The sequence below is a fragment of the Heterodontus francisci genome, chromosome 1, assembly GCF_036365525.1.
Source record: "Heterodontus francisci isolate sHetFra1 chromosome 1, sHetFra1.hap1, whole genome shotgun sequence".
In the NCBI taxonomy this organism is placed as follows: Eukaryota; Metazoa; Chordata; class Chondrichthyes; order Heterodontiformes; family Heterodontidae; genus Heterodontus; species Heterodontus francisci.
In genome coordinates, this window is record NC_090371.1 from 87,848,609 (window position 1) to 87,870,446 (window position 21,838).

The window sequence follows — 21,838 nt, forward strand, 5'->3', positions numbered from 1 at the left end:
AACTTGCATTTATATTGCAGCTTTAACGTAGAACAAAGAACAAAGAAAATTACAGCACAGGAACAGGCCCTTCGGCCCTCCAAACCTGCGCCGATCCAGATCCTCTATCTAAACATGTCGCCTATTTTCTAAGGGTCTGTATCTCTTTGCTTCCTGCCCATTCATGTATCTGTCTAGATACATCTTAAAAGACGCTATCGTGCCCGCGTCTTCCACCTCCGCTGGCAACGTGTTCCAGGCACCCACCACCCTCTGCGTAAAGAACTTTCCACGCATATCCCCCCTAAACTTTTCCCCTCTCACTTTGAACTTGTGACCCCTAGTAATTGAATCCCCCACTCTGGGGGGAAAAAGCTTCTTGCTATCCACCCTATCTATACCTCTCATGATTTTGTACACCTCAATCAGGTCCCCCCTCAACCTCTGTCTTTCTAATGAAAATAATCCTAATCTACTCAACCTCTCTTCATAGCTAGCGCCCTCCGTACCAGGCAACATCCTGGTGAACCTCCTCTGCACCCTCTCCAAAGCATCTACATCCTTTTGGTAATGTGGCGACCAGAACTGCACACAGTATTCCAAATGTGGCCGAACCAAAGTCTTATACAACTGTAACATGACCTGCCAACTCTTGTACTCAATACCCCGTCCGATGAAGGAAAGCATGCCGTATGCCTTCTTGACCACTCTATTGACCTGCGTTGCCACCTTCAGGGAACAATGGACCTGAACACCCAATGCACTTCACAGCAGCTTAATCAGACACAAACTGACATTGTTCAAAAGGAGATATTAGGAACATAGGAACAGGAGTAGGCCATTCAGCCCATCGAGCCTGCTCCGCCATTCAACATGATCATGGCTGATCATCCACTTCAATGCCTTTTTCCCACACTATTCCCATATCCCTTTATGTTATTGGTATTTAGAAATCTGTCAATCTCTGCTTTAGACATAGTCAATGACTGAGCTTCTTCTGGGGTACAGAATTCCAAAGATTCACAACCCTCTGAGTAAAGAAATTTCTCCTCATCTGTGTCCTAAGTGGCTTCCCCCTTGTTTTGAAATTGTGTCCCCTCGTTCTGGATCCCCAACCAGGGGAAACATCTTACCAGCATCTACCCTGTCTATCACTAAGTATTTTGTAGGTTTCAATGGGATCACTTCTCATCCTTTGAAACTGTAATGAATACAGCCCCAGTTTCCGCAATTTCTCTTCATAGGACAGTCCCACCATCCTGGGAACAAGTCTGGTGAATCTTTGTTGTATTCCCTTTATGGCAATAATATCCTTCCTAAGGGGACCAAACTACACACCGTACTCCAAGTGTGGTCTAACCAAGGTTCTAGACAATTGAAGCAAGACTTCATTACTCTTCAAGACTTCAAATCCTCTCGATAAAGGCCAACATATCATTAGCCTTCCTAATTTCCTGTTGCACCTGCATGTTAGCTTTCAGTGACGTATTGTCGAGGACACCCAGGTCCCTTTGTACATCTACACTTTCTAATCTCTTTTCATTTAAGTAATATTCTGTAATCTGCTCCTCCTACCAAAATGGATAACCTCACATTTTGCACATTATATTCCATCTGCCACGTTCTTGCCCACATACTAAGTCTGTCCAAATCCCCTTGGAGCCGCTTTGCATCTTCCTCACAACACACATTCCCACCTAGTTTTTTGTCATCCGTGGACTTGGAGATACTACATTTGATCCCCACATTCAAATCATTGATATATATTGTATATAGGAATAGAAAAGAGCAGAAGAAAAGATAAGTAGAACAGTTTGAGGCAATATCTTGTTACTGTTTCTCGAGCTCGCTGTCGTGCTTGATTGAAGTTATAGTCTTGTGTTTCGTTGGGGCCCAAGTACTGATCCTTGCTGTACCCCACTAGTCACAGCCTGCCCTAGCATAAATGACCTGTTTATTCCTACTCTCTGTTTTCTGCCTGTTAACCAATCCTTAATCCAAGCCAGTACATTACCTCCTATCCCATGTGCTTTAATTTTGCTAACCAACCTCCTGTGGGGGACTTTATCAAAAGCCTTCTGAAAATCCTAGTATACGATGTCCACTGACTCCCCTTTATCAATTCTGTTAGTAACATCCTCAAAAAACTCCAATAGGTTCGTCAAACATGATAGATATCCCATTCATAAATGCATCTTGACGATGCCTAATCAGATCATTATTATCCAAGTGTCTATTTAGCACATTCATTCGAATAGATTCTAACATTTTCCCTACTACTGATGGAAGGCTAACAGGTCTGTAGTTCCCTGTTTTCTCTCTCCCTCCCTTCTTAAATACTGGGGTGACATTTGCTACCTTGCAATCTGTAGGAACCGTTCTAGAGTCTATAGAATTTTGGAAGATGATCACCAGTGCATCCACTATCTCTATAGCTACCTCTTTCAACACTCTGGGATGTAGAATATCGGGTCCTGGGGACTTATTATCCTTCAGCCCCATTAATTTCTCCAATACAAACATCTTACTAATACTAATTTCCTTCAATTCCTCATTCTGCCTAGTCCCTTGGATCTCTAATTCTGGGAGATTTCTTGTATCTTTGTCAGTGAAGGCAGACACAAAGTAATCATTTAATTTCTCTGCACTTCTCTGTTCCCCATTATAAGTTCTCCTGACTCTGCCTGTAATGGACCCACATTTGTCTTAACCAAGCGTTTCCTTTTTACATACCCGTAGAAGCTTTTACAGTCCGCTTTTATGTTTTTTCCTAGTTTATGTTCATATTTTGTTCTCCCTTTATCAGTTTCTTCGTCTTCCTTTGCTGTATTCTATAATCCTCCCAATCTACAAGTTTACTACTATTTCTGGCAACTTAATAGGCCTTTTCTTTTAATCTTATACTATCCTTAACTTCCTTTGTTAGCCACGGTTGACTGCCTGTACTTTTGGGGTTTTTATGCTTTGAAGACTAGCCATTGTCTATGCAATGTCAAACCTTTTAATGTATTTTCCCAATCCACCTCAGCCAATTTGCTCCTCATAGGAACATAGGAGCAGGAGTAGGCCATTCAACCCATCAAGCCTGCCCCACCATTCAATATGATCATGGCTGATCATCCACTGCAATGCCTTTTTCCCCACACTATCCTCATATCCCCTGTGTCATTGTATGTAGGAATTTGTCAATCTCTGCTTTAAACATACTCAATGACTGAGCTTCCACAGCCCTCTGGGTTAGAGAATTCCAAAGATTCACAACCCTCTGAGTAAAGAAGTTTCTCCTCATCTCTGTCCTAAGTGTCTTCCCCCTTATTTTGAAATTGTGTCCTCTGGTTTTAGACTACCTAACCAGGGGAAACATCTTAGCTGCATCTACCCTGTCTATCCCTTTAAGTATTTTGTAGGTTTCAATGAGATTACCTCTCATTCTTTGAAACTATGGAGAATACAGCCCTAGTTTCCCCAATTTCTCTTCAGAGGACAGTCTTGCCATCCCTGGAACAAGTCTGGTGAAACTTTGTTGCACTCCCTTCCTAAAGTAAGGGGACTGTCAGGCAAACCCCTCTCTGTCAGGCACACATTATTTTGCCACGTGAACATTAAAATGTAAAAAATTGCAAAGTCTGACTGGAAGGACATTTGCATAATACAAGACAATGTGGAAACAAAGGGAACCAATCCCTGTTCATAGAGTCATAGAGTTTTACATCACAGAAACAGGCCCTTTGGCCCAAAGCACCTGCACTGACCATCAAGCACCCATCCAAAACTAATCCCACTTCCCCGCACTTGGCCCGTAGACTTGTATGTTATGGCGTTTCAAGTGCTCATCTAAATACTTTGTAAATGTCGTGAGTGTTCCTGTCTCTACCACCCCTTCAGGCAGTGTGTTCCAGATTCCAACCACCCTCTGGGTGAAAATATTTTTCCTCAAATCCCCTCTAAACCTCCTGCCCCTTACCTTAAATTTATACCCCCTAGTTATTGACCTCTCCGCTAAGGGAAAAAGTTTCTTCCTATCTATCCTATCAATGCCCCTCATAATTTTGTATACCTCAATCGTGTCGCCCCTCAGCCTTCTCTGCTCCAAGGAAAACAACCCCAGCCTATCCAGTCTCTCTTCATTACTGAAATGCTCCAGCCCAGGCAACATCCTGGTGCATCTCCTCTGCACCCTCTCCATTGCAATCACATCCTTCCTATAGTGTGGTGACCAGAACTGTATACAGTACTCCAGCTGTGGCCTAACTAACGTTTTATACAGCTCCATCATAACCTCCCTGCTCTTACATTCTATGCCTCGTCTAATAACCACCTTATCTACCTGTGCTGCTGCCTTCAGTGATCTATGGACAAGTACTCCAAGGTCCCTCTGATCCTCTGTACTTCCTAGGGTCCTACCATCTTGCCTTGTTAGTCCTCCCAAAGTGCATTACCTCACACTTCTCAGGATTAAACTCCATTTACTGATCGGGTCCGAGCATCGATCCCTGTGGTACCCCACTGGTCACAGGTCTCCATTCGCAAAAACAACCCTCGACCATCACCCTCTGCCTCCTTCCACTAAGATAATTTTGAATCCAATTTGCCAAATTACCCTGGATCCCATGGGCTCTTACTTTCTTAACCAATCTCCCATGCGGGACCTTATCAAAAGCCTTACTGAAGTCCATGTAGACGACATCGACTGCTTTACCCTCATCTACACATCTGGTCACCTCCTCGAAAAATTCAGTCAAGTTTGTTAGATGCAATCTTCCCCCTGACAAAGCCATGCTGACTATCCCTGCTCAATCCCTGCCTCTCCAAATGGAAATTAATCCTGTCTTCTTGAAACTTTTTCCTATAATTTCCCTACTACTGACATTAGACTCACAGGCCTATAATTACTTGGTTGATCTCTGCTACCCTTCTTGAATAATGGTACCACATTCGCTGTCCTCCAGTCCTCTGGCACCTCTCCTGTGGCTAGAGAGGATCTGAAAATTTGTGTGTGAGCCCCCGCTATCTCCTCCCTTGCCTCATATAACAGCCTGGGATACATCTGGGCCTGAGGATTTATCCACTTTTAAGCCTGCTAATACAGCTTATACTTCCTCCTTTTCAATGCTAATTTGATCAAGTAGATCACAACACCCCTCCCTGATCACTACACCTACATCGTCCCTCTCCATAGTGAACACAGATGAAAAGTAATCGTTCAAAACCTCACCTATGTCCTCCGGCTCCACACACAGATTGCCTCTTAGATCCCTAATGGGCCCTACATTTTCCCTGGTTATCCTCTTGCCCCTAACGCACTTATAAAACGCCTTGGGATTTTCCTTTATCTTGTCTGCCAGTGATTTTTCATGCCCCCTCTTCACTCTCCTAATTACTTTTTTAAGTATTCCCTTACACTTTCTATACTCCTCTAGTGCCTCTGCTGTTTTCAGCACTTTTTTCCCCCTTATCCAATCCTCTATATCCCTTGACATCCAGGGTTCCCTTGTTCCACAGAAGTGGTCAGACCTGTTTTGGTCACATCACTGTCTGACTGAGAGAAATTTCAACCTCCAGCCAAGGATGTTGAAGAGACTGTTCCATATAAGGAGCCAGTCACGTGACTAACCCGCTGAGCACCCTGGCAGCTTTTCAAATTTGAACTCCCAAACAAAGGGTTTTGAACTGAAAACGCGGTGTGCTCCTGGAACTGAAGCAAGAACAGCTCCTCTCCTGCCTGTCAGCTTGCTCATCTCTCGGGGAACTGAAACCATTGCAGGCACATAAACAGAGAGAGAGAGAAGGTTTGCCATGTGAACAAAGTTTTAACAAGATTACTGGGCCCCAACGAAATGCAAGACTATTACTTCAATCCAGGATTGCAGCGAGCTCGAGAAACAGTAACAAAATATTGCCTCAAACTGTTCTATTTATCTTTTCTTCTCTTTTCTGTTCCTATATACATGTTTATATTGCATGTGCATGCTAGCATGAGCGCTTTGTATATCCGTAGGCGTGAGCTGTATTAGAGTTTAAGGTTTTAATAAATTTCCTCTTTCTGCTTTAAACCAAAGAAAGCCTGTTTGTGCTCAGTTATTTGCCGATAATTGGAAACTGTGAACAAGGAATCATAAAGGGGGGGCTCAAAACAGTGTGTTTAAAATTAAAACTTGTTAAAATAAGACCAGGTAAAGACAGCCAAAGACCCCTAGACACATTGCTCACCTGGTCGTAACAGGACCAAAACTGCACACAGTACTCCAGGTGCGGTCTAACCAAGGTTCTATACAAGTCAAGCAAAACTTCACTACTCCTGTACTCCAATCCTCTTGTGATAAAGGCTAACATACCATTAGCCTTCCTAATTGCTTGTTGCATGTGCATGTTAGCTTTCAGTGACTTATTGACAAGGACACCCAGGTACCTTTTGTACATCTACACTTCCTAATCTCTTACCATTTAAGAAATACTCTGCGCATCTGTTCCTCCAAAATGGATAACCTCACATTTTTCCACATTATATTCCATTTGCCACATTCTTACCCACTCACTAAGTCTGTCTAAATCCCCTTGAAACCGCTTTGCATCTTCCTCACAACACACATTCCCACCTAATTTTGTGTCATCCGTTAACTTGGAAACACTACATTTTGTCCCCACATCCAAATCCTTGATATATATGGTGAACAGCTGGGTCCCAAGCACTGATCCCTGCAGTACCCCTAGTCATACCTTCAAAATTTCCTTTGTTCAAATTTAGCATCCTGGCTTCAGATTGAACTACCTCACTTAGAATTTTACATTATGTTTCAATCATGTTATGGTCACTCATCCCTAAAGGTTCTTTTACAACAAGATTATTAATTAGCCCTTTCTCATTACATAATGCTAGATCTAAAATAGCCTGTTCTCTAGTCGGCTCCTTAACATACTGCTCTAGAAAACCATCCCTAACTCACTCCAGAAACTCGTCCTCCACAGCAATTGTGCTCATTAGGTTTACCTGCTCTATGAGCAGATTGAAGTCACCCATAATTATTGTATTACCCATGCTACATGCTTCCCTAATTTCTTGATAAATGCTATGCCCCACACTACCACTACTGTTTGGCCTATAAACAACTCCTACCAAAGTTTGTCTTCCTTTTTCCTCAACCGAGGATTCCCCCCCACTTGTGGTTGACAGTGCCCTCAACTGCGACAGGATTCCCCTTGTCCTCACTTTCCACCCCATCAGCCTCCACATCCAAAGCATCATCTTCTGCCATTTCCACCACATCCAGCATGATGCCACTACCAAATGCATCTTCCCCTCCCGTCCCCTCCCCATCAGCATTTCAAAGGGATCATTCCCTCCGCGACACCCTGGTCCACTCTTCCATTACCCCCGACACCTCGTCCCCTTCCCATGGCACCATTCCATGCAATCGCAGGAGGTGTATTACCTGCCCCTTTACCTCCTCTCTCCTCACTATCCAAGGTCCCAAACACTCCTTTCAGGTGAAGCAGCGATTTACTTGTACTTCTTTCCATTTAGCATACTGTATTTGCTGCTCACAATGTGGTCTCCTCTACATTGGGAGAGAAAACGCAGATTGGGTGACCGCTTTGCGGAACACCTTCGCTCAGTACGAAAGCATGACCCCGAGCTTCCTATCACTTGCCATTTCAACATCACCCCCCACCCCCATATCTCTGTCCTGGGCTTGCTACAGTGTTCCAAGGAACACCAACGCAAGCTCGAGGGAGAGCATCTCATTTACTGATTAGGCACACTAAAGCCTACCAGACTCTGAACATTGAGTTCAATAATTTCAGAGCATGACTGGCCCCCATTTTTATTTTTATTTTTATTTTTTCTCTGTTAATTTTTATTTTAATTTTATTTTACTTTGTTTCATAATTTTTTTACCATGTGCCTGCCCACTGTTTTTTTTCATGCTTGTGCTTTTGGCCAGGGCTGTTCATTATTTGGTCACTTAACAGCCTCCCTGCACTAACGCTTTGTTTTTCACCACACCATTAACACACCCTTTGCCTTTGCTCCATGACCTTCTGGTCAGTTATTCTCTGTGACCCTCTGTCCTATCAACACCTTCTATTTTCTAACCTTTTGCCTCACCCCCGTTTTATTTGCTTAAAACCTGTTACATTTCTAACCTTTGCCAGTTCTGATGAAAGGTCACTGATCTGAAATGTTAACTCTGCATCTCTGTCCAAAGATGCTGCCAGACCTGCTGAGTATTTCCAGCATTTTTTGTTTTTATTTCAGATTTCCAGCATCTGCAGTATTTTGCTTTTATCCAACCAATGTTTGTTGCCCCTTGCTGTTTCTCAGCTCCACCCAAACAGATTCCACATTTTGTTCTTCCGATCTGAGATTCTGCTTTACGAATGTACTTATCCCATCCCTTATTATCAGTGCAACAGCACCTCCTTTTCCTTTTCTTCCTGTCATTCCTAAATGTCGAATATCCTTGAATGTCAGTTGCCACTCTTCCTGTAGCCACGTTTCCGTAATGGCAGTTAGATCATACCCATTTACCTCTATTTGTGCCTTTAAATCATCTACCTTGTTGCGAATGCCATGTGCATTCAGGTAGAGTGCCCTTGACCTTATCTTCTTCACATTATTCTGCATTCTAAACATAGTTGATGCTTACCTTTGTTTTGCTGGCTTTCTACTGTTGCTTGCTACTTTTCTACCTCCTGTTACCAGCTTTACTTCCTTCCAATTTGAGCTACCCCTCAGGTTCCCATCCCCCTGATGAGCTCATTTAAACCCTCCCCAACAACAGTAGCAAATTTCCCTGCGAGGATGTTATTTCTGGTCCTGTTAAGGTGTAGCCCGTCCATCTTGTACAGGTCCCACCTGCCCCAGAACCGGTCTCAATGCCTCAGAAATCTGATGCCCTCCCTCTTACACCAATTCTCCAGCTACATGTTAAATTGATCAATCCACTTATTCCTGTGCTCACTAGCACGTGGCACTGGGAGTAATCCTGAGTTTACTACTCTTGAGATCCTGCTTTTTAATTTCCTTCCTAACTCCCTAAAATCTGCTTTCATGACCTCATCCCTCTTCCTACCTGTGTCATTGGTACCAATGTGGACCACGACCTCTGGCTGTTCACCATCCACCAGAAGGATGGATAACTAACAGTTAATTTGGTCAGAGGTAGCTTTTGAGGAGCATCTCAAATGAGGAGAGGCAGAGCGGTTTAGAGAGGGAATTCCAGAGTTTAGGACACAGGTGGTTAAAGGCATGGCTGCCTAGGCTTGGGAGGAAGAGGTTAGTGGCAGCACAATAGAAGACAGATTATGACTTTTCAGGTGTGTACCCTTCAACACAACTGATGTAAGGTCTTGCCTGCATGCTGTCAGGCTAAGTAGCAGTGCATGGGGTGGAGATGAGGCGATGGATTCATCTGAGTGACGGCAATTGGAAAACGTGCCACTGCTCATCAGTGAAAGCCTTCTCTCTGGTTGCAGCCTTCGTGTTCACCATGTGAGCTGATCAGTGGGGAACAAAGGCTGTTTGTGAAGCTCATAAAGCCTGTGATTATGTCTACCTTCATTTGTCTGAGATTTTTCATCAGGTCGCCTAGGGAGGAAGACTCACTGCATCTCGCTACCTAGAATTGGAGCAATTTGGATAATGATGAGAAATATCCAAATCAGTATTGTGGATTCAGTTGCTGCAGTTTGTGCCACAAACTGACCAGCAGCTGTCACCCACTCCAAGGCAGAAAGTCTTGCATTTCTTGCTGTAGAATCCCACACATGCAGGTAATAGACTGATCTACAGTAGCAACCTTAAGTCACAGACTGCCAGATATATTCTCCAAACTGCAGCAAACATTCATGCCCTTGAGACTATTCTACATGTTAAAATCTGACATTAATCAGGAGTCTTTCTGCTAGCAGATACTGGAAGGAGTATGGGTGGGGGGAACATCCTCACTCTAACAAAGGGCATTCTCTTGCTCATCCATCTGCTTCTCTTCCTTCTGCTCAGCTGTACCAATTAGTTCAACCATTTTGTTCCCCTGTATTTCCCCATCAAACTCTTGCCAGGTTGATTTTTTTTTAAATGATCTGGAGTAAGAGTAACCATTCACAAAACATGTCAGGACTTGCTGCTTGCAAGCTCAGCCCTTCCTCTATTCAGTGATTAAATTGATCTGATAGCATGAAAAGTATTGTGAAAGTAACTGTCAAAACAATGTAAAAAATGAATTCTTGCCCTCTGAGTGCATATTTCATATCATTAGCTGGCATCTGCACCTGTATGGTTGCCTCTGAAAACAAAATAACAAAAGAGGGTGCAAATGGTAGCACTCTCAGCTCTGAGTCAGATGTTTGTGGGTTAAAGTCTCTCTGCAAGACTTGTCAAAAGGCTGACTGAAAGTCTTACTCCAGGAATTGAGCAAATAATATAAGCTTAAACTTCAGCGCAGTCCTGAGCGTAGAGATTTTAAATTCGTTGTGCAGATGGATTTTAAAGATTTTCATGCTACTCCAAAAAGAACAGTTAATCGTCCATGTTCAAGCCAACATTCATCCTTCAACCTACAGTACCAGAATAGATTACTCCTATTGCTGTTTGTGCACTGCATGTTGTCATGGAAGGAGTCCACAAGATTTTGGGAAAAATTGGCTATCCACCAAAGCATCTGCTTCTTCCATGAGAACATGCACTGCACTGTATAGTTTGGCTCTCCTCCCGACAGTTTCGGAGTGAAGAATGAGTGAAACGGGGTTGTGTCCTAGCCCCCATTCTGTTTGGCATCTTCTCCATGCTCCTGACCTTTTCCTTCCCTCTAGATATGGAAGGAATCAGACAGCAAGCTCTAAGATCTATCAAGGCTGAAAGCGAAGACAAAAACACTTTGCGTCCCGATCAGAGAACTCCTCTATGCTGATGTTGCTGGGAAAATGCTAGATTTTGAAAGGATGTGATAAATGGATAATACTAACATGTCTGCAACTGTAGTTCTCCAAGCCAGGGTGAAGTAACATGGGATAAATTAAAAGCACTGTCTTTGGAGGAGTTGAGAAAAATGGCTGAGCAGTGTGGGATCATTGTACGTGGCAAGGCTAGGAAGTCTGAACTGCTAAGGCTAGTGACCTATCATTTTTCCCTTGAATCTGAAGAAGCAGAAGCAGTGTTGGAAGCAGAATCCAACAGGGTGTTGTTAGAAAAGATACAATTGGAACAGAGGAAACTTGAAATAGAGGAAAGAGAAAGAGAGAGAGAGAGAGGCAGAAAAGGGAGAAAGAGAAAGCCTTCCAGAAAGAACGGGAAGAGAATGAAAGGCAAGAGAGAGAGAGAGAAAGAATATTCCAGAAAGAATCCGAAGAGAGTAGAAGGGGCTTGAGTTAATTAGGGGGCGACAGAGTAACCCCAGTGAAAGCATGGCCGATATGGAGGAGCAGAATTCAGGGTTGGGTACAAAATTGCTAAAACTCGTTCAATTAATTCCAAAATTCAATGAGGAAGATGTGGAAGAATTTTTTGTGTCTTTTGAGAAACTGGCAAGGCAGTCAAAATGGCCAGCTGAGACCTGGAAAAGCCCATGAGGTTTATTCCTTGTTGCCAGATGAGAGTTCATCAAATTATGAACTGACCAAAAATGCTATCCTCTGGGCATATGAATTAGTACTTGAAGCCTACCGTCAAAAGTTTAGAACCCTCAAAAAGCAAGCTAATCAAACTTATCTGGAGTTTGAAAGAAGTCAGCAGCTAGCTTTTGAACAGCGGCTGAGGGCTCTTAAAATACAGCTCAGCTATGAGATTCTCCGGGAAGTAGTTCTGTTAGAATTTCTAAACTCTCTCCCACTCTCAGTAAAGACCCAAGTAGAGGAGCAGCAGGTTCAAAGAGCCCGGCAAGCGGCCGTTCTGGCCAATGAGTTTGCTTTAATTTATAAGTCGGTTTCCCAGGGGAGAACCTTTCCTAATCACTCCCACAAATCCAAAAAGGACAAAGGGTGGGAAGGTGATCCCAGGCATTCCTGGGAGAGAAGGAAAGCAGGAGACACAGGGTGCCTCCTCCAGCCAAAAAGGAAGGTGATGTGAGCAAGAGTGAGACCCGGAGACCTCTGTGCTTCCATTGTAATAAGGCAGGGTGTTTAAAAGCTGACTGCTGATAACTAAAGGGAAAACGGGTAGGGTTAATCAGGGCACACCCGCTCAATGCAGATGGGACCCTGATGGAAAGCCCAGCAGAACAAGTTGTGGCTTTAACTGCAGTAAGCGTGCAACTCAGGAAGCTTACTACGACCAGTGCAGGAAAAGTTAATGGGATTCCTCAAGGTTATCAGAGTTTTGTGTCTGAAGGGAAAGTAACCCCATATACCTCGAGTGGGGCCAGCAAGCCCATAGTGATTCTTAGGGACACAGGGGCCACTAGATCCTTTTTAGTGGAAAAGGCCTGACCTTTCCCCCAGAGAGTGCAGTGAACACAAAAATGTTGGTGAATGGTATTGGAGGGCAGTGTATGCCTGTACACCGGGTGCACCTGGAGTGCGACTAGTTTCGGGACCGGTGATGGTAGGGATTGTCCCGTGTTTGCCTGTGGTTGGGGTTGACCTGCTCCTAGGTAATGATCTGGTGGGAGTGAAGGTGGTAGCACCCCCAGTAGTGAAAGAGAGACCGCAGGAGGTCAGAGAGACAGGGCCGGGGCAGGAGACGGTTCCCTGCAGTTTCCCTGAATGTGTAGTGGATCAGGCCATGATCAAACCATCTCCTCCAGAGGAGACTGCATTGGCACTGCAGGCAGATGACCATGAGGTCTGTCTGTCTGAGACTTTCTTTGGAAAGTTAGGAGACCCAGGGAATGAATTAAATGGATTTCCCTAACTGAGGCTCAGTGAGCCGACCCAGTATTGTGAGAGTTAGCACAGGCTGCCCAGTCTGAAAGTGAAGCAGAGGGAGTCCCTGACTGCTACTATTTAAAGAATAAGGTACTGATGAGGAAATAGAGTTCTCCTCACAGACCTGAGAGCAAGGAATAGGCAGTAGTTCACCAGTTAGTGGTGCCACAGAGGTACCGGAGAGAAATATTAAGACGGGCCCACGAGACTACAGTGGCTGTACATGCTGGGATACAAAAGACCAAATTCGGCATAAGACAGCAGTTTGACAGGCCAAAACTCCACAAAGATGTGTTGGATTACTGCAGGAGTTGCCACATGTGCCAGGTTGAGGGGAAACACCAACCTACAGTGAAACCTGCACTCCTATGTTGTGTACCGGTGTTAGGAGGACCCTCCAGAAGAGGGCTGGTGAACTGTAAGGGACCCCTGCCAAGAGCAAAAGGGGACAGGCAGGCAGATGGCTGGCAAAAGTTTAGAAGGAGAAGGGGAAAACGTGACCAAGAGGGCAGGTTAAAGGAAATCTGGGAGGAATCCTGGATGAAAACCCCTACTGTCCGGTCAGCCAACCCCGAAAAATGTGAAAAGTTTTTTTTTTAGAATTAGACCATGACAGCGCAGTACAGGCCCTTCGGCCCTCGATGTTGCGCCGACCTGTGAAACCATCTGACCTACACTATTCCATTTTCATCCATATGTCTATCCAATGACCACTTAAATGCCCTGAAAGTTGGCGAGTCTACTACTGCTGCAGGCAGGGCGTTCCACGCCCCTACTACTCTCTGAGTAAAGAAACTACCTCTGACATCTGTCCTATATCTATCACCCCTCAACTTAAAGCTATGTCCCCTCGTGTTTGCCGTCACCATCCGAGGAAAAAGACTCTCACTATCCACCCTATCTAACCCTCTGATTATCTTATATGTCTCTATTAAGTCACCTCTCCTCCTCCTCCTCTCCAACGAAAACAACCTCAAGTCCCTCAGCCTTTCCTCGTAAGACCTTCAGGGATTTATGTACCTGGACACCAAGATCTCTCTGTTCATCTACACTACCAAGAATCTTCCCATTAGCCCAGTACTCTGCATTCCTGTTACTCCTTCCAAAGTGAATCACCTCGCACTTTTCCGCATTAAACTCCATTTGCCATCTCTCAGCCCAGCTCTGCAGCCTATCTATGTCCCTCTGTACCCTACAACATCCTTCGGCACTATCCACAACTCCACCGACCTTAGTGTTATCCGCAAATTTACTAACCCACCCTTCTACACCCTCTTCCAGGTCATTTATAAAAATGACAAACAGCAGTGGCCCCAAAACAGATCCTTGCGGTACACCACTAGTAACTAAACTCCAGGATGAACATTTGCCATCAACCACCACCCTCTGTCTTCTTTCAGCTAGCCAATTTCTGATCCAAAGCTCTAAATCATCTTCAACCCCATACTTCCGTATTTTCTGCAATAGCCTACCGTGGGGAACCTTATCAAACGCCTTACTGAAATCCATATACACCACATCCACGGCTTTACCCTCATCCACCTGTTTGGTCACCTTCTCGAAAAACTCAATAAGGTTTGTGAGGCACGACCTACCCATCACAAAACCGTGCTGACTATCGCTAATGAACTTATTCTTTTCAAGATGACTATAAATCCTGTCTCTTACAACCTTTTCCAACATTTTACCCACAACCGAAGTAAGGCTCACAGGTCTATAATTACCAGGGCTGTCTCTACTCCCCTTCTTGAACAAGGGGACAACATTTGCTATCCTCCAGTCTTCCGGCACTATTCCTGTCGACAATGACGACATAAAGATCAAGGACAAAGGCTCTGCAATCTCCTCCCTAGCTTCCCAGAGAATCCTAGGATAAATCCCATCTGGCCCAGGGGACTTATCTATTTTCACACTTTCCAAAATAGATAACACCTCCTCCTTGTGAACCTCAATCCCATCTAGCCTCGTAGCCTGAATCTCAGTATTCTCCTCGACAACATTTTCTTTCTCTACTGTAAATACTGACGCAAAATATTCATTTAACGCTTCCCCTATCTCCTCTGATTCCACACACATCTTCCCACTACTATCCTTGATTGGCCCTAATCTAACTCTAGTCATTCTTTTATTCCTGATATACCTATAGAAAGCCTTAGGGTTTTCCCTGATCCTATCCGCCAATGACTTCTCGTGTCCTCTTCTTGCTCTTCTTAGCTCTCCCTTTAGATCCTTCCTGGCTAGCTTGTAACTCTCAAGCGCCCTAACTGAGCCTTCACGTCTCATCGTAACATAAGCCTTCTTCTTCCTCTTGACAAGCGCTTCAACTTCTTTAGTAAACCACGGCTCCCTCACTCGACAACTTCCTCCCTGCCTCACAGTTAGACCCCATATCCTCCAATATAAATGCAGACTATAGAAGCACCCCACCAGAGTTGCTAACAGCATTTACTGGAACCTGCAGAGATGTTGAGAGACCTCTAGGGGGCAGAAAACAGATGCTTCACTTAGTCGAAGTGCCACAGGAGCGTGCAGTCAAGTCTGCACAAATACCTGCAGATAGGAGTGTCCCAGAGAACAAAGGGGAGATTAACAAAGAATACTCCCCCACAGTCAGAGAAAAAGGGAACCACCCATCCCCTGAAGTCAAAAGTCTTTGCATGACTCAGGAAGCATTGAAAGAGAGTTCAAGCTAGACCCGTCCACTACTAACTCTCCTGGAAAAAAAACATTACCTCAACAGGAGCAAAGCCCTTGGCAGTCATGGCAATGGGCAAACTGAAGAAAAGCTTCCCCAAAGAACCATGTGGTTACTGGGATGCCAAAGAAAATGGGGAAATTAAAGAAGCCCTGCACCCAGAAAAGACAACTTTAGTAGGCTTTAAGATTGATGAATGAGAGAATTGCATGGTTTTTCTTTCTGCATCTTATATTTCTTTCAAACCTTTTAATGAAATGTGCCTTTTTTCTTCAAATCGCATTTCATTCCCCTGGGTGTGGAGGTGTCACGCAGGCCCCCACCTGCCAAGAATGAGGCACGTTAATTTTGTCACATGAACATTGATTATTAAACTGTTACTGGAGTAAAGAAGGAACTTGCTTTTTAAAAAACAACACCAGACACTTGACTGGAAAGACATTTGCATATTTACAGACAGTATTTAAACAGGACAAAAGACCATGCCCTGACACATTCAATCCACAGTGGAATTTTGATTATCAGACATTGAGGGTGGAGGAGCTCGCATTCCAGGTTGACTACTAAGATGGCCGAATACACAAACAGACGTGGTCAAACCATTTAGTCACACGACTAACTGGCTGTTGGAGGTTGTTTTTGAACTTGCCACAGAGTTTTAAACTAGCAGAAAGCTCCTGACTCCTGGATTGAGAACATCTCTCTCCTGTCTGCTGTTATCTCTCTCAACAGCTTTGGAAAGCATTGAAGACATATGAACCCCAAGAGAGAAAAGTCTCCGACAGTGAACAAAGTTTGAGAAGAATACTGGGCCCCAACGAAAAGCAAGATCTGCCTACAAGCAACGACTACAGCAAGCACGAAGCACAGTAACAAACCTCCTTCAGAGATTGCCTCAAACCTCTCTACTTTAATTTTCTTCTCTTTCCTGTCTCTCTTTGCATGTGCATATCGCATATGCATGCGTGTATCCATAGGCATTAACCGAATTAGAGTTTAAGTTTTTTAAATTTCACTTGTCTTCTTTAAACCTAAGGAAGCCTGTTTGTGCTCATTTCTTTGCTTTATAATTGGAAAGTGGTGAACAAGGATTCACCAAGGGGGAGCTCAAAATACGATGTGTTTAAAATTAAATCCTGTTACAGTAGGACCAAGTGAATACTGAAAGGAACATCTTTCTCACCTGGTTGTAACACCCACTCACTTAACAGTCTTTGTGTCCATCTCACAACTTACATTCCCAGCTAACTTTATATCGTCAACAAATTTAGGTAGATTATTCTTGGTCTGTTCATGTAAGTCAGGGATATCGAACCTTTTTGCATGCGGGGGGAGATGGGGGTGCACATTACAATTTTTGTTTTACATCGGGGGCTGGTGAGATAATTTCAGAAAGATAAAGTCATTAAAAGTTTATCTTACTATTAATAAAAAGAACAACAAATGTGCATTTTTGTGAAGAAGCTTTCAATGATAAGACTATTTTATTGACTTACTGGTCTGAATTTTACCAGCCCCTTGACGCCACGGGTTGCGGTGCGGGAAGAGGCCAGCCTCAACCCGCGACGTCGAGAAGGGCCCGCCGCATATTACTGGCAGTGGGGGGACCTCGGTGAGGCCGCCCTGCCACCTGGAGTGGGCCCTTCATTTGTGTGCAAATTACACGAAATGAGGTGCAAGTAAACTTAACTGCGGGTGGTGGCTGTTCCACACCGATTTTACAGCAGTTGCTTGGGCCTCGTGGTGGCCCCCCGCCACTTGGCGACGGAAACTTAATTTAACTACTTAGATAATGTTAATTAATGAATAAGTACTTACTTTGTTGCGACGGCTGTCCTGCTCCGATATTCCGGCTGGTTTCCGGAACTACCTTCGGAGATCCGAGGCGGAACACTGGTGGGGAGCGGTGAGGAGTGAAGTTTTCAGGGCATGGGGGTGGTGGAGCGTGGAAAACTTTTGCTATTGGTTGAGGGGATGATGGGAAGGGGTTGAAGATCAAAATTAATAAAGTTCGGGGGGGATGTTCGGGATCGGAAGAAAAGGTTTTTTGAGGGGTAGAGGGCAATTAATAAAGTGATTAGCCATTGGGCGGAAGTGGGAGAGGGGTTGAAACTGGAATAAATTTTTATGTTTACTTTTCTCTCCCCTTTCAGTTTAAATATTGAAATGATGCAGAATGCCCTGAAGCCTTTTAAAAATGTGCCTGCTCGCTGGCACCGGGTGCCGTTGCCACAGACGGAGCCCCCGCCCCCTCTGCATCATCAGGGGCGGGCAGTCTGCTCCCTCCATGTAAATGAGCCGCTAAATAATGTGGTGGCTCTGCGGGGCAAATTCTGCGCGTGCACCCCACTGCTCTTGAAGCTCGAATTCCGGCCAAAATCTTTATTTTTTTTTATTTATCCAGTCTGTGTGTGTGCATATGTTTTGGGTATCAAGAAGGGAATATCTATTTACATTCATATTTCAAACTGTGTTAAAGCTTTGCATCTTTATTGGATAAGTCTTGTTTTCTAATAAATTAATAATTTTGTTTATTAAAGAAACCTGGATGTGTATTTTATTCTGAAATTAAAAGTAGAATAAATAAAAAAAATGGTTGACTGTATCGGTAACTGGCTAAACATTTAAATATATGTTGTAACCTGTGGAGAAGTGGCACTAGAAAAAGGCAGTGCACTCCTCCCGCCTTGGTCGTAACATGACATCAACTGGTTCCCCTTTATCTACCCTGCTCGTTACATCCTCAAAAACTTCTAATAATTTGTCAAACACGGTTTCCCTTTTGTAAAATCATGTTGACTGTCTGATCATACTATAATTTTCTAAGTGCATTGTTCAGACTTATAGATTGCAGGATTTTCCTGACAACTGATGCCAGGCTATCTGGCCTGCAATTCCCTCTGTTCTCTCTCCTCCTTTCTTGAAGAGTGGAGGTATTTTACTTTAGATTGCTCCTTATCCTCTTCCAATGGTAATCTGAACCTTATGATACTATGATCACTGTTCCCTAAATGTTCCCCTACTGATACTGGATGCACTTGACCAATCTCATTTCCCAGAATCAGATGCAGCAATGCCTCCTTCCTTGTTGGGCTGGAGATGTACTGATCAAATTCTTCTGAATGCACTTCAGAAACTCTTACCGCCGCGCCCCCCCCCCCCCACCGTCCTTTATGCTATTAATATCCCAGTCTATATGAGGGTAATTGAAGTCCCCTCATTATGATATAGTTCTTGCATTTCTCAGAAATTGCCCTGCTAGTTTGCTCCTCTATATCTTTCCCACTCACTGGTAGCATATTGAATACACCCAGAAGTGTAATGGCACCTTTTCTGGTTCTCAATTTCTAACCAAGCAGATATTGTCCTTGTCCTCTGCAGGACACCCTCTCTTTCCAGTACAGTAATATGCTCCTTAATCATTTTGGCCACCCCTGCTCCTTTCCTTCCTTACCTATCTTTCCTGAACACCTTGTATCCAGGAGTATTTAGTACCCAGTTCTGTCCTTTTTTGAGCCAGGTCTCCAATTTTGCCACATCATCATATTCCCATGTGGCTAATGTGCCTGCAGCTCACCACCCGTATTTACCATGCTCTGTGCATTTTATACACATGCACTGTGAACCTGATTTAGACCTTCTTGTATTCCACCTTAGTCTAACCATGTAATACATTACTATTTCTCATTCTAATGCTATCTGTCTCTCCCAATCCTTGGTGCACCTTGTTTCTCCTTTCTAATGCTATATCCTGATGTCAGTTCCCCTGACAAATTAGTTTAAACCCTCTCCAACAACACCAGCAACCAAGGACTAGCCTCGCCTTGCGAGAACCTTGGTCCTTGCTCTGTTGAGGTGCCTGTAGAGGTCCTACCTCCTCCAAAACAAGTCACAATATCCCAGGAATCTAAGGTCCTTGCTCCTAAGCCATCTCTCCAGTCACGCAGCCATCTGCTCTATCCTCCTATTTATATAGGCATTCGTGCATGGCACCTGGAGCCATCCAGCAATTTACTACCTTTGAGGTCCTGCTTGCTAGCCTCCTTCCTAGCTCCCTAAAATCTGCCTGCAGGGCCTCAACTCTCTACCCATGTTATTGGTACCAATATGGATTATCACTTCTGGTTGTTCACTCTCCTGCCTCAGAATGTTCTGCCGTTGCTCAGTGACATTCTGGACCCTCGCACCAGAGAGGCAACTTACCATCCTGGAATCATGTCTGCGACGGCAGAAACACCCGTCTGTTCCTTTACAGAATCCTCTATCACTATTCCTTTTCTGATCTTTCTCCTTCCCCATAGCCCCCCGCATCTCTGAACTGCTGATCCAGCTGTGGTGCCATGGACTTGACTCTGACTGCACTCCCCAAAAGGTACAATGGCCCTCAGCAGTATTCAGAACTGAATACCGATTAGAGAGCGAGATATACTCAGGGGAGTCCTGCACTACCTGCCTGGTCTTACCTGCCTGTCTGGTAATAACCCATTCCTTTTCTGCCTGCACATTCTTAAGCTCCAGGGTGACCATATCCAGAAACATGCTATCCACATGGTCCTCAACCTCACAGATGCAGCACAGTGACCGCAGCTCCTGCACAAGAACTCAGAGTTCGAGTTCCTCCAGCTGATGAGACTTTCTGCACATGTGGTATTCCATGACACAAGAAGCATCCTGGAGCTTCCACTTGACACAGGATACTCATTTGGTGGGACTGAAGTACCTGCCATGCCTGAATTAAACTACTAATTAACAGAAGTAAACTTGATTTCTTGATCTTGATTAAGTCATAAGTAGGTTAATTTAAATGGTTACCATTAAACTTTCTCTCGCTTGTCCTCCTTGTGCTATGACATTACCTTATGATTGATTCCTGCTTTGCTGTTCACCTCACTCTGCTGCTGGTCTGCCACACTTTTGTTGATGTTCTTGGGATCACTCCAATGGTTCTGCTCTGTGTCCTGACTCTGCAACCACTCTGCCTGCTGATTTCTAAAACCTAGGGACCACTCCTGTAGTTCTCTCTCTCTCTCCCGACTCCCTGCTGCTGCTCTACGCACTGATTTTTAAGACCTTGGGACCACTTCTGTAGTGCTCCTCTCTCTCCCAATCCTCTGAAGACTGAGTAATATCCCTTTGATTTTAAACAAAGGTGTTACTGAAATTTCTTCCAAAATCTGCTTCCATCTAATCTGAATATAATCTTTTATCCTATGGAATTAATTTGGCAAATTGATATGGATCTATGGGATAGAGATGGAGATGAGAGGAAAATAAGACTAGTAAAGAGAGAATATGAAAATAGAGTGGCAGTCTACATAAAAGGGAATCTTCTACCAGCGTGTAAATAGTAAGTGAGACGTAAGAGGAGGAGTGAGGCGTATTAGGGACAGAGGGGGTAATATATGCTTAGAGGTGCAGGGCAAGGCTAATATACTTAATGAGTACTTTGTATCAGTGTTCACTAAGGAAATGGAGGCTGACAGAATATCAGTAGAAGCAGAGACAGTAGAGGCAATGGATAGGATAAAAATTGAGAAGGGGAGGTACTAAAAAGGCTGGCTATGCTTAGGATAGATACGCCACCTAGTCTGGATGGTTTGCATCCCAGGTTGCTAAAGGAGTGGGGGTGGAGATAGTGGAAGACCTTGCCACAATCTTCTAATCTTCCCCAGATACGGGGGAGGTGCCAGAGGATTGGAGAGTGGCAGATGTGACACCCTATTCAAGAAAGGGTGTAATGACAGTCCTAGTAATTACAGGCTGCTTAGCTTAACATCATTGGTGGGTTTTAGTTACAAGGTTAGGTTGGAGAAGCTGGAGTTGTTCTCTTACAACAAAGGAGATTTAATAGAAATGTACAAGATTATGATACGTTAGACAAAGAAAAACTGTACCCATTAATAAATAGTACTCGGGTGAGGGAACACGATTGAAAGTTTTGGGCAAAAGATGCAGGGGGAATATAAGGAAGCACCTTTTTAAACAGTGGGTGGTAATGACCTGGAACTCACTGCCAACAAGGGTGGTGGAAGCGGAGACAATGACTTGAAGAGGACTTGTAGGGCTATGGGGATCGAGCCAGGGAGTGGGACTGACTATATTGCTCTGTGGAGAGCTGTACTTGATGGGCCAAATGGCCTCCTTTTGTGCTGTAAATGTCTCTATGACCCGATGACTCTATGGGTGGAATCTTGAGTGCAGCGGCATTTTTCCCATCCCGACTTTCCTTTTCTCATTCATGCTTTTGTGGAATATTTTACTATTTTGTTTTATGTTCCTTGATAGTTCAATTTCATAGTTAAT

At 44.1% G+C, this 21,838-nt stretch overlaps 1 protein-coding gene across 1 annotated transcript in view; it reads left to right on the top strand.

The window, feature by feature from the left end:
* LOC137370639 (probable phospholipid-transporting ATPase IM) overlaps positions 1 to 21,838 on the top strand; it is a 440,540-nt gene that overhangs the window by 51,743 nt on the left and 366,959 nt on the right. The gene's annotated exons all lie outside the window — the stretch shown is intronic.